At 43.4% G+C, this 13,248-nt stretch overlaps 1 protein-coding gene across 15 annotated transcripts in view; it reads left to right on the top strand.

Annotated features, from left to right (window-relative positions):
• The window catches only part of arvcfb (ARVCF delta catenin family member b), a 271,561-nt gene that overhangs the window by 42,324 nt on the left and 215,989 nt on the right, over nucleotides 1–13,248 (top strand). For 8 of the 15 annotated variants that reach the window (XM_059654918.1, XM_059654921.1, XM_059654920.1 and 5 more), the window contains one exon: nucleotides 441–504. The exons of 6 other annotated variants lie outside the window; for them this stretch is intronic. The gene's annotated coding sequence lies outside the window, so the exon portion shown is untranslated. Of the gene's footprint in view, nucleotides 1–440; nucleotides 505–13,248 lie in introns of those variants that run through there. One more of the 15 variants, XM_048556415.2, reaches the window with a different exon arrangement.

The raw sequence follows: 13,248 nt of genomic DNA on the forward strand, positions 1-13,248 counted from the left end.
TGTTAAACTGAATTTGGTATGTAGCCTATCGTTACCAGTTTGGAAAATGTACTCTGTGGACGTAGGAACCCTGAAAAAAGTTGTTGGCTCTATACTTAGGGCTTCTGGTCAAATTCAAAAGTAGCTGACTGAACTGCTAGAATATTCTGGCAACTACAGTTAATGTAAGGCAGTCAAATACCCTGTGGACCAGATGCTGGAACTGATTAGAAATAGATCTTTATTTTCCTTGTTTAGCATATATCTTTGGGCTCACCATACTGCATTTCAACTTGCTTTTAGCTGTAGATTATGTTCTTCTTTCAAAATTAACTGTTTTGTACTTCCATTGTCCAATATTAAATGGATCTGATTATTTTTCAGTCATTTTTTACACTTGGAAACATGCAGCAACTTGTGTTGTAATCTTCAAATTAATAAGTTTACTTACTTTTTTTTAGGCAACTGCATTTGTTAGTAAAACTTCTCATTAGAACAGTCACCCAAGAGAGCAGCACATCCTTGGTAAGTGAAGTTATATTTACAACCTTTGCTGTTTTTTCCCTGTTGTGCACTTTGTCTTGAAGTCCGAGCTTGAACAAGATTAACCAATTGTTTGGGTTCAGCCGTGTGTTATTACTGACAAAATGGGTATATGTTAATCAAAGAATGTTGAGGCTCCTGGGTTGGAGTAAATAATTTTACATACACTTTTTGAGCCGTGTAGATTTGAATCCAGGAGAAAACATTGGTGTAAAAGCAAAACACTGCAGATGCTGGAACCCGGATTCCGATCAATAATTGCTGAAAATTAAAAGTCTCGTAGTGTTTGGGCAGAGCATGGTTTATGCTGGCCTTGATCAATTTTGACACAGTTATCAACAATAAATATTAACCCTTTTTAAAAAATTTCTCAACAGATGTTGAAGATAGTCGAATGATTAAAATTGGAATTGATTGAGACGTGAGTTAATTGAAAGTTAGAGTTGGAGGAAGTTAACATCTCAAAGCCAGGATAAGAAAGTGAAAACAGAGATATTGAAGATTTGAAAGAGTTAGTGAGGTGGATTTGGGTATCAATGAGGACTTGAGGATCTGGGCTTTGTATGAGGCTGCCAGGGGGCAGCATGTTAATGAGAAATGAGCAAAAGAATGATCCTTAGTGGACCTGAGAGGTAACTCTGTGATTGGAAAGCAAGGCTGTTGTTTATGATTTGGATTAGAATAAAGGAAAAGGGAAGTGGGATAACGCTGAAGAGACAGGGGGAATGGTGGTATGATCAAACGTGTTTAAAAACTGCAAGATAACAAAGTGTGAAGCTGGCTGAACACAGCAGGCCAAGCAGCATCTCAGGAGCACAAAAGCTGACGTTTCAGGTCTACACCCTTCATCAGAGAGGGGGATGGGGTGAGGGTTCTGGAATAAATAGGGAGAGAGGGGGAGGCGGACCGAAGATGGAGAGAAAAGAAGATAGGTGGGGAGGTAGGGAGGGGATAGGTCAGTCCAGGGAAGACGGACAGGTCAAGGTGGTGGGATGAGGTTACTAGGTAGGAAATGGAGGTGCGGCTTGAGGTGGGAGGAAGGGATGGGTGAGGGGAAGAACAGGTTACTGAGGCAGAGACAGGCTGGGCTGGTTTTGGGATGCAGTGGGGGGAGGGAATGATCTGGGCACGGAGAGAGTGGTCTCTCCAGAAAGCAGACAAGGGTGGGGATGGAAAAATGTACCACCACTGCGCCACCCTTGTCTGCAGCTTTGGTGAGGTTGGGGTTGGAGCGGAGGGCTGCCCGTTCTGCAGGGGAGAGGTTGGAGTGGGTGAGAGGGGTGGAGAGGTTGAGGCGGTTCATGTCCCGACGGCAGTTGGAGATGAAGAGGTCGAGGTAGGGTAGGAGGCCTGGGGGTGGTGTCCAGGAGGAGGACATGTGTTGGAAGCGGGTGAAGGGGTCATTGGAGGGTGAGGGTGAGGTTCCTCCACGGCCGACGACCTCATCGCTCCGCCCACAACCTCCACAGTCAGCAACCCCAGAGGAGACAGCCACACTGAACCCTGCCGAATCTTCACCATCCCCCCCAGACCTCCCACTGAGGACGAATGGTCAGTCCTAAGCAAGGGGCTCACCTTTGTCCCCCTACAACCACACATCAACGAATACCAGTCACGTTTGGACATAGAGCAGTTTTTTTCGCCTCCACGCTTGCTTCTTCAACCAGGAACCTAACCCTCCCTCCACTGACCCCTTCACCCGTTTCCAACACAAGTCCTCCTCCTGGACACCACCCCCAGGCTTCCTACCCTCCCTCGACCTCTTCATCTCCAACTGCCGTCGGGACATGAACCGCCTCAACCTCTCCACCCCTCTCACCCACTCCAACCTCTCCCCTCCAGAACGGGCAGCCCTCCGCTCCAACCCCAACCTCACCATCAAACCCGCAGACAAGGGTGGCGCAGTGTTAGTACATTTTTCCATCCCCACCCTTGTCTGCTTTCTGGAGAGACCACTCTCTCCGTGCCCAGCTCCCCACTGCATCCCAAAACCAGCCCAGCCTGTCTCTGCCTCACTAACCTGTTCTTCCTCTCACCGATCCCTTCCTCCCACCCCAAGCCACACCCCCATCTACCTACTAACCTCATCCCACCTCCTTGACCTGTCCGTCTTCCCTGGACTGACCTATCCCCTCCCTGCCTCCCCACCTATACTCTTCTCTCCACCTATCTTCTTTTCTCTCCATCTTCGGTCCGCCTCCCCCTCTCTCCCTATTTATTCCAGTTCCCTCTCCCCATCCCCATCTCTGATGAAGGGTCTAGGCCCGAAACGTCAGCTTTTGTGCTCCTGAGATGCTGCTGGGCCTGCTGTGTTCATCCAGCTTCACACTTTATTATCTTGGATTCTCCAGCATCTGCAGTTCCCATTATCTATGTTAAAAACTACAGGCCGGTCAAGAAGGACTATTAAGGTTGTTATCTTGGCCAACGTCACCGGTCACATGCCATCTGACTTGAATAAAAGCTGCGGGATGAATCAACTGTGCAACCGTCTGTTAACTGGACAGTAACAACTCATTAATTTGGTAAAATTAATGGAAAAGTGGAAATGTGGTCTGAATGCAGGATGAGATGACCAAAGATCATTTGGCTGAAAGTGATCTGGTTGGTTTTGTCCTATCATTAAATAATATTGCTTCTTGATGTCATCAGCGGTAGAAATCGGAATAAGCCGAACTGTTGATTTTTGAAGCTGCTCCACCATCAAACATAGCTGATCTGACTATGGCCTTGAAGTCCTCCCTCTTAATTCCAAAGATTAACTTTCCTTTTTGGGAAAGCAAATTCTTCTCATCACTGTAAGTGGGTGACCTGTTAATTTTAAACTGCATGCCAGTATTAGATTCTCTTCATTCTCTTCCTTCCACCCCCCCCCCAAAAAAAAAGAGGGGAGAAACATAGGAAAGCTGAGTTGTGCCTGGTTATTTGTCTCTGTCAATTTTTTTTTGAGCTTCAGACCTTTGCTGTAATGTTGATGCATCTGGAATCAATTGACTCCAATTCAAAATCTATCTTTTTCCTAAGGATATTTCTTGTTAGTTCCCTCACTGTTGTCTCATTGTGATTAATTTATATTGAAGCTTTTCATGTTTGATGGTTCTCTGAATATCGCATTGGCTTTGATACACATTGAAAAGTAACCCTTCAATTCCTTGTTGGTTCTATTAAGAACTTTAGGTAAACTCTGGTGTACAAATAATTGAAAAAAAACCCAGGGAACTGTAAGTTTAACTGAAATCTTGTTTCAGTCGATTTGGATTTTTTAAAAAAAGACACAATTGATATGACTAAATTTTAAAAAAAATACAGTTGAACAATATTTTCCTGCACATATGCAATGTATAAATAATCAATAAATGTGTAATTTTTGACTTCTCTTGTCCCTTTTATGCAGCCAAATTGTGTGATTGGAAAGCTTGGGAGTGTATTGCTAGTATTCTCTAGCCAGTCTTGTTTCTTTCTGCCTTCGATTTAATAAGTATTCATCTCGTGTTCAACCTTTCTTGAATGTTGTCTCTTGAAGACAGATTTTTCAGCATGTATTGCACGTGATTTTGTGAAAGTTAAGTTGAACACAGCTAAAAGATCTTGAACTAGTGTTGAATCATTAGGGAGCTCAAACTGAAGCAAATTTATCCTTTGTATAAACCTTCATAATTAGAATAACGTACTTTTTTATATCACCTGCATGAACCCCTCATATGTGAAATTGAATTAATTGTGTTAATTGGGATTGTATAACCAGTATTAGTACAAACTCATTGCACTTTTACTTTAAGAAATTGTGTGGGGTCTTGCCACTACTCAAACGTAGTGTCACACTTCAAGTCCAGCACTTCTAACACCCATAAGAACAAAGAAAATTACAGCACAGGAACAGATCCTTTGGCCCACCAAGCCTGCGCCAATCAAGATTGCCTATCTAAACTTGTCACCTATCTTCCAAGGATCTGTATCCCTATGCTCCCTGCCCATTCGTGTATCTGTCTAGATACATCTTAAATGACACTATCGTGCCCGCCTCTACCATCTCTGCTGGCCACTCATTCCAGGCACACACCACACTCTGCATAAAAAAAACTTGCCACGCATATCTCCCTTAACCTTTTCCCCTCGCTCATCTTTGAAATCGTGACCCCATGTAATTGAGGCCCCCACTCTGGTGGCTGGGTGGGGGGGGGAAACTTCTTGCTATCCACCCTGTCTATACCTCATTTTGCAGACCTCAATCAGGTTCCCCCTCAACCTCCGTCTTTTGAATGTAAATAATCCTAATCTACTCAACCTGTCTTCGTAGTCCACACCCTCCATATCAGACAACATCCTGGTGAGCCTCCTCTGCACCCTCACCAAAGCATCCACATCCTTTTGGTAATGTGGCGACCAGAACTGTACGCAATATTTGAAATGTGATCGAACCAAAGTCCTATACATGACCTGCCAACTCTAGTACTCAATGCTCCGTCTGATGAACGAAAGCATGTCGTATGCCTCCTTGACCACTGTATCCACCTTCAGGGTACAATGGGCCTGAACACCCAGATCTCTATGCATCAATTTTCCCCAGGGCTTTTCCATTTACCTTATAGTTTGCTCTTGAATTGGATCTTCTAAAATGCATCACCTCGCGTTTGTCTGGATTGACCTCCATCTGCCATTTCTCCCCCCAACTCTCCAATATATCTATATTCTGCTGCGTTCTCCAACAGTCCCCTTCACTATCTGCTACTCCACCAATCTTCGTGTCATCTGCCAACTTGCTAATCGGTCCATCAGTACCTTCCTCCAGATCATTTATGTATATCACAAACAACAGTGGACCCAACACAGATCCCTGTGGAATACCACTGGTCACAGGTCTCCATTTTGAGAAACTCCCTTCCACTACAACTCTCTGTCTCCTGTTGCCCAGCCAGTGTTCTCTCCATCTAGCTAGTACACCCTGGACACCATGCAACTTCACTTTCTCCATCAGCCTACATTGGGGAGGGCCTTAGTACTCGGATTTACACACTCCATGTAAGTGATCCATAGCTGATAAACAGTTTAATCTTTGCAAATCTTAAAATGTGAATTGTTTGCTTCATTAGATCACTTAAAGTGACATATCCCAAAAACTTTAATCTCCTCACAATTCTGTCTTGATGCTATCTTCAAATTGGTTCTTTCGCATCTGAATTGCAGATCTTCATGAACAACTGTTAAAGTAAAAACTAAAACTTGAAAGAGCCTGATGTTATATGGTTTGCTCTGCTTTTGCTGTGGATTAAAATTTACTTTTCTTTTTCTATGCCTTATTTTGTAGTTGTCGTTTCCCCTCTCCTTTTTACCCTGATTGATTAGAGCACGATAGCCAGGCATAAATAGCAATGTGGCAATAACTGGGTGATCTTTTTGATTTTAATGGTGATTAATTATAAGCATTATGAAGGTGATTCCACTGGTCTTCTGAATAATGCCAAAGAGGCCTCTGGTGTAATTCTCATCTGTGAAGTGTCTTTAAAAATGCAGCACACTCTTAGTACTCAGATGTGCACGCTCCACATAAGTGATCCATCGCTGATAAACAGGTTAATCTTTGCAAATCTTAAAATGGGAGTTGTTTATCTTTTAGCAACTTGAAACCATGTTTTAAAGCTAAGCTACTTGAAATCCACTGGTATGCACTTTAATGCCATGTTAATTTTCTTCTTTGCTCACTTTTAGCTAAATATCATTTAGTTTTGTCTCCATTTGGTGTGCTCAGTGAATCTGGCAAGTTGACTTTCTGGTTTTCCGGGTTGGTTGAGATGTGCATTGGTAGCTGACAGCACTAGTCCTTTACCAACTGAAGTATAAAGGCAGCTTTGTGACCAGTTCATTGCGCAGACTATTTTTTCTTAAGTCATGCAAATTTGAACGAGTATTTCTGTGTCTATTCAACGTAATTTCAGCATTTATGACCAGAAGACGTTTTTATTTTGCGGTGGGCTTAGAACCTTTGAGTAATATCCAGTCTTAAGAAAAGCTGTTTCAGTGGAACTGCATGCTACTTCAGCTCGATTACTGAACACCATTTTTAGCATCTTCCTGGCCTTTGGTGCAGTTGATGTAACTGGTCACTATTTCTGTCACTGCGACTTCTGCTTGGATCTATTACTTCTGCACTACCCTCCCTACAAAGTGTATTGCTCTGAAGTTCCACGTCCTAGGTTGTTTCTTGAATTGCCACAAGGTGGTGGTATTACTTCCATCATTGCAGTCCAGTTCCACAGTGTCAGTACTGTCTTGTGGTGTTAACTGGATTTGCTGAAGAGAACATCACACATTAAGTACTTGTGTTGGATGGGAATGACGCTATTGTTGGTGAACAATGTGTTGTTTTACTTTTTTCTTCTTTCCTCCAGAAAACTTAGCTGTATGCCTATCTTCCTTGGTACTTCAAACATTGACTCTTGTGAAATCCACCTGCATGTTGTGATCCATGATTGTGATTTCCTTTTATGAAAAATTGTCATCACTGTTAGGCTATTTTTTCTTCATTTTAAGATACTTCCTTCTACATCTCTTGGATAGAGGTATGCATCTGCTACTCGTGAGAATCCAAATTTCCTTGAAAGTTAATTTGTCTAAATTTTCCTGCCATTAAAATACAAAGTTTTGTCAGTGTGAGACGCAATTGCATGTGTTTTCTTTTTGTGGACACATAGTTGGAGATAAATAGTTTACAAGGATATGGGGAGAAAGCTCTATGATTAAATTGAACAAGATAACCAAGTGTGGAGCTGGATGAACACAGCAGGCCAAGCAGCATCTCAGGAGCACAGAAGCTGATGTTTCGTGCCTAGACCCTTCTTCAGAGCAGGTCTAGGCCCGAAACGTCAGCTTTTGTGCTCCTCTGATGCTGCTTGGCCTGCTGTGTTCATCCAGCTCCACACTTTGTTGTCTTTGATTCTCCAGCATCTGCAGTTCCCATTATCACTGATTAAATTGGTCACTTCTTTTTTTGAAGGCTAAATTGCTAATGCTGTTCACATGATGTTACATAACCTACTCCATATTTCTGCGGAGATAGTAGGAACTGCCGATGCTGGAGAATCTGAGATTAGAGTATAGAGCTGGATGAACACAGCAGGCAAGCTGATGTTTCAGGTCGAGACCCTTCTTCAGAAATGGGAGAGGGGAAGGGCTTTCTGAAATAAATATGGGGAGAGAGGGGGAGACGGATAGAAGATGGATAGAGGAGAAGATAGGTGGAGAGGAGGCAGGCAGGTCAAAGAGGCGGGGATAGAGCCTGTGAAGGTGAATGTAGGGGGAGTGAAGGAGTGGAGAGGTCGGTCCAGGGAGGACTAGCAAGTCGAGGGGGCGGGATCAGGTTGGTCGGGAGGAGATGGAGGTGGGGCTTGAGGTGGGAGGAACGGTTAGGGAGGCAGGGACAAGCTAGGCTGGTTTTGGGATGCGGTGGGTGGGGGGAGATTTGGAAGCTTGTGAAGTCCACATTGATTCCCTTGCAATGCAGCGTTCCCAAGCGAAATGAGATACTGTTCCTGCAGCTTTCGGGTGGCATCGTTATGGCAATGCAGGATGCCCAAGATGGACATGTCCTCCAAGGAGTCGGAGGGGGAATTGAAATGGTTAGTGACTAGGAGCTGTAGTTGTTTGTTGCGAACTGAGCGTAGGTGTTCTGCAAAGTGGTCCCCAAGCCTCCGTTTGGTTTCCCTGATGTAGGGGAGGCCGCAGTGGGAATAGCGAAGACAGTATACCAGATGTGCAGGTGAACATCTGTTTGATGTGGAAGGTTTTCTTAGGGCCTGGAATTGGGGTGAGAGGGGAGGTGTCAGGACAGGTGTAGCACTTGCTTTGGTTGCAAGGAAAAGTGCCGGAGGTGGTGGGGCTGGAGGGGATTGTGGAGCAGACAAGCAGTCAGAGAGAGTGATCCCTCTGGAAAGCAGACAAGGGTGGGGAGGGAAAAATGTCCTTCGTGGTGGGGTCAGATTGCAGATGGCGGAAATGTTGGAGGATAATGCGTTGGATCCAGAGGCTGGAGGGGTGGTATGTGAGGATGAGAGGGGATTCTGTTTTGTAGTTATTGCGGGGAGGGGGTGTGAGGGATGAGTTGTGGGAAATGCAGGAGACATGATTGAAGGCATTTTCGACCATTGTGGAGGGGAAGGTGTGGTCCTTGGGGAAAAAAGAGGACATCTGGGATATCCAGGAGTGGAATGCCTCATCCTGGGAGCAGATGCGGCAGAGGCAAAGGAATTGGAAGGAGGGGCTGTCATTTTTGCAGGAAAGTGGGTGAGAGGAGCTGTATTCTAAGTAGTTGTGGGAGTCGGTAGGTTTGAATTGGATATGTTTCCAGGCAGATGCAGAGATGGAGACACAGAGGTCTAGGAAGGAGATAGAGGTATTAAGAGATGGTCCAGGTGAGCTTCAGGTTGGGATGGAAGGTTTTAGTGAAGTGGATGAACTGTTCGAGCTCCTCGTGGGAGCATGAGGCGGCGCCAATTCAGTCATCAATGTAATGGAGGAAGAAATGGGGGATAGGGTCAGTGTAGCTTTGGAAGAGGGATTGTTCCACGTGCCCTACAAAGAGGCAGGCATAGCTTGGGCCCATGCGGGTACCCAGGCCACCCCCTTTCTCTGTTGAAAGTGAAGTAGCAAGCTTAATAATTCCTATTTCGTTTGGGAACCCTGCAGCCTAAAGGTATCAATGTGGACTTAACAAGCTTCAAAATTTCCCCTCCCCCGAACGCATCCCAAAACCAGCCCAGCTAGTCTCTGCCTCCCTAGCCATTCCTCCCACCTCAAGCCCTACACCCATCTCCTACCCACCAACTTCATCCCGCCTCCTTGACCTGTCTATTCTCCCTGGACCGACCTATCCCCTCCCTAACTCCCCACCTACATTCACCTTCACTGGCTTTAACTCCGCCTCTTTGACCTGTCTGTCTGTCTCCTCTCCACCTATCTTCTCCTCCTATCTATCTTCTATCCGCCTTCCCTTCTTTCCCTATTTATTTAAGAATCCCCTTACCCCTCCCCTCCCCCATTTCTGAAGAAGGTTCTCAACCTGAAACGTCAGCTTTCCTGTTCCTCTGCTGCTTGGCCTGCTGTGTTCATCCAGCTCTATACCATGTTTCTGCAGCTTGGGTCTGTATCACTGTAACATTCGTACCTCCTGTGCTCATGCCACTAACACCATCTGCTGTTGTCCCATCTGAATCTTTTGTACAAATCCAGGACACCCATGCAAATATATTTGAATTTCATTGTGTGTCTCATCACTTGCAACTCTACCATATTTAGGCCAATTAATTTGGAGCATTTGTCATAATTTTCTGAGCTACAGTTCTTAGACAAATTTGGTTTTCAAAAATATTTGCTCATGAGCTTGTGGAATTTTTCTTTTTGTTAAAGCAAGCAGACATAATTTCATGTTTTTTTTGTTGCTGCAGTGGTCTGCCTGGGCCTTGTTTATAACATCTTGCTGCAAAATATAATGCTTTGGAGGCTGTCTCTTATTTAGTGGAATGCTGGATAGTTCCACATCTTTTAAACAAGAGCTGTCCTATTGATCTAAAGCCAGGTTTTTAGAAAATTATGAAGAATAGAGCCAGTCTAAAATTTTTTTTAGAAAAGCCACAGACTAGGTTTGAGTTTAACAAGACTTGCTAATTATTGCAAATATTCTAACGAGACAAACAAAGTGAACTATTAACATAAATTCGACTTGATAAAACACTCGCTTGTGTGAAACAGACGAATCAGCATTGCTGTTCTGGTTGGAAGAATTTTTTTAAAATGGGCAAGCAGTTGAGTCGCCCCTGCCTACAGGGTAAGCTGAGTTGACCCTGCTGCTTTCCAGGCTTGCTATTCTTCATTCTCACCCCTCCATGTTTTTTCACTCCTTCACAAGAGGCACAGACAGTTGGTATATTAATTGCCAAGTCTCTGAGCTATTACTTAAAGGCCCGCAGCATACAGGGGTGAGTGAGGGGAAAATACACTGGCTTTAGGTATTTTACTGGAGACAAATATGCCATTTGCTCCTTACAGTAGTCTGAAGACTTCTGCCAATATTGTTAACATCCAAAAGTTGTTTGGCTACTCGGGAGCCTTTCTAATTAGAAAGGCAGGGACTAATTAGGGAGAGTTAACATGGTTTGTACGCAGAAAATCGTGTTTCACTTGATTTGAGTTTTTTGAAGTGACAAAGATGGTTGAAGGCAAAGCGGTGGATGTTGTCTGTATAGGGCAGAACAGCCAAAAATGAGAAGGCATAGGTTTAAGGTCAGGGGAAAGATTTAATGGGATCTAAGGGGGAACTTCCTCAGAGAGGGTGGTGCATGTATTGAACAAGCCGCCAGAGAAAGTGATGGAGGTTGTTAGAATTACAGCACTGAAAAGGCATCTGGGTGGATATATGAATAGAGAGGGTTGAGAGGGATATCAGCCAAATGTCAGGAGATTAATTCGGGATACCTGGTCCGCATGGAGGAATTGGACTGAAGGGTCTGTCTCTGTGATGTATAACTATATGTATAATTGTTGTCAGGATGATGACTGTCAACCACAGTTCGTCACAACTCCGCACTTGCTCGTATGCGCACACTCTGGCGTGTTGTTGTCTCTCTCATGGTGCAGGCCTGTTTACAAACAGCTTCTTCCCACTGCTTGAACAAAGCAATAGAAATGTTAAGTCACTGAAATTAATTCTAATTGCAGCAGCTTCTTCCACAGTTTGGCTTTTAAAAAAAGTCCCTTTCCCATTTCACCCCACAATGGAAAATAAAGGAAATTGGTCTTTAAAATGAAGGTAGGTGGAATGCTCAGGTTTTCTCCTCTTTGAGCAACATTGACAGCAGAGAAAGGAAATACAATGACTGGCACTTTTGTAGATACTACTTTCCCACTTGGGGTAGTCTAATGACTTTCCCAGAAATCGATGGGTGTGTTGCAAATTTGTCTGCGAGGCTTTGAGGAGTGTTCTCGAAGTGTTTCCTTTGTCCTCCTGTGAGGTTGCCATGAAGGAGTTTGGAGAAGAGAGCTTATTTTGAGAAACTTGTGTCAGCATGTGGATTGTGTAGCTTGTTAATTGCCTTGATGCTGGGGATATTAACTTGAAGGTGGACACTGATTTTGGAGAGCTTACATTGCCATTGAATTTGTAGGATTTTGCGGAGGCATTTTTGGTGATCATCTCCAAGAATTGAATTGTCACCTGTACACTGTCCATGCCTTTCCATAAAGGAGAGAACGTAAGACTGGTGCTGCCCTCTGCACTGTGACCAAGTTATGGCTGAAGGCTGCTTTGACATACTAGAGTTTTGTTGAATTTCAAAGTTGATATCTGCCTTAGCTGAGACAATACTCACAAGGCTTGAGCATTTATCGACCTGAACTAAGAGGTTCTTCTGTCTCTTGATTGTTGGGGTACAGTGGGAGATGCTGGGAGCAGGCCAAGAAAGGTGCATTTTGTTGTATGGATGTTCAACATCTGCATCATGAATAATCTCGGCTATTGTTATGGTCAATGAAGAAACTGCAGTTGTGCCCTCCAGAGATTATAATCCAATCTAGATGGTGGTTTTGAGTAGAAAAAAAGACTGAAAAAGTTTCAGTCCTGCTTGTGAGCTTTACCTACTCTTTACTGTTATTGCTGTTTGAGAACATGAGTATGAAAATTTTTGTTCCATGATAACAGTTGGATTTACACATCTATTTTTCCTTCGTGGTAGTCTTTCTGGTTGGCATTTGTTTAACTTTGCTTTGCTACAAGTAACTCCTTAGGTTTGACCAGGAGGATTTGTTGTGGATGCCCTTAAACAAGTGCATTTGCCATCTTGAATTTGACAGAATTTCCCTTTTTCTTCTAAAACACCTCCCTTCCCTATATCCTACACTACCTAAAACAATTGATGTTTTAAAGGACTGAACAAAAAGAGGAATTGTAATATGCTCTTTCTAACATCAGTTTTTTTTTCAGACAGAGTGGAGTATAGGGAAGGGAGGTGTTTTACAAGAACAGTTAAAAATTTTATGTTGCTTACCAAAAAGAGAACCGAGGAGGTGGATAGTTTTTATTCAGGAGAGATGGTGTGACATTTCTGAGACTTGGCTGACCCCTCCATGTCAATAGTTTTAAGTGAAAATTGTTTTTGAAGTTGTAAGATTGACTGTTTTATCTTTTCTTTTGGATTCATTCTTTTTCTAGACCTTTTATCCTAGGTTTTCATTTTTTTTTCCTGGGGTAGACTATTCTGTCAGGCTGTTTTCATGTTCAATTTAATGGGCAAAATATTTCACATTCAGTTCATTGTTCAATGTCCTGTTTCTATTTATAGTAGGAGTTAGGTCATTCAACCCATAGACTTCCTCCATAACTAAAGTATCAACTTATTCATACACTTCCCCATTTAGTTTGCAGTTTGTTTTTAGTTCTGAAGAGAAGATCTGTCAAAAGGACTAACTTGTCCTTTCCTCTTTGTAGATGCTGATTATGCTAAATTCTGAGAATTTAGCACATTGCATTTCAAATTTTCACCATGCAGCTGTTTTTCTACACGTTCTGTCAAGAATGGCATAGCAGAGTACTTGACTTATGACGTGAAATACTCAGATTGTGTTGTCTCTGTCAATTGACTACAGTCTTGCTGCTATCAACTATAGGGGTATTGTCAGTTTCTGTGTTACTGATTTGTATGCGTATACAAAGTTTATTTGCATTTGTTCACAAATGCAGCT

This window comes from Stegostoma tigrinum, chromosome 26 (assembly GCF_030684315.1).
Source record: "Stegostoma tigrinum isolate sSteTig4 chromosome 26, sSteTig4.hap1, whole genome shotgun sequence".
Taxonomy (NCBI): Eukaryota; Metazoa; Chordata; class Chondrichthyes; order Orectolobiformes; family Stegostomatidae; genus Stegostoma; species Stegostoma tigrinum.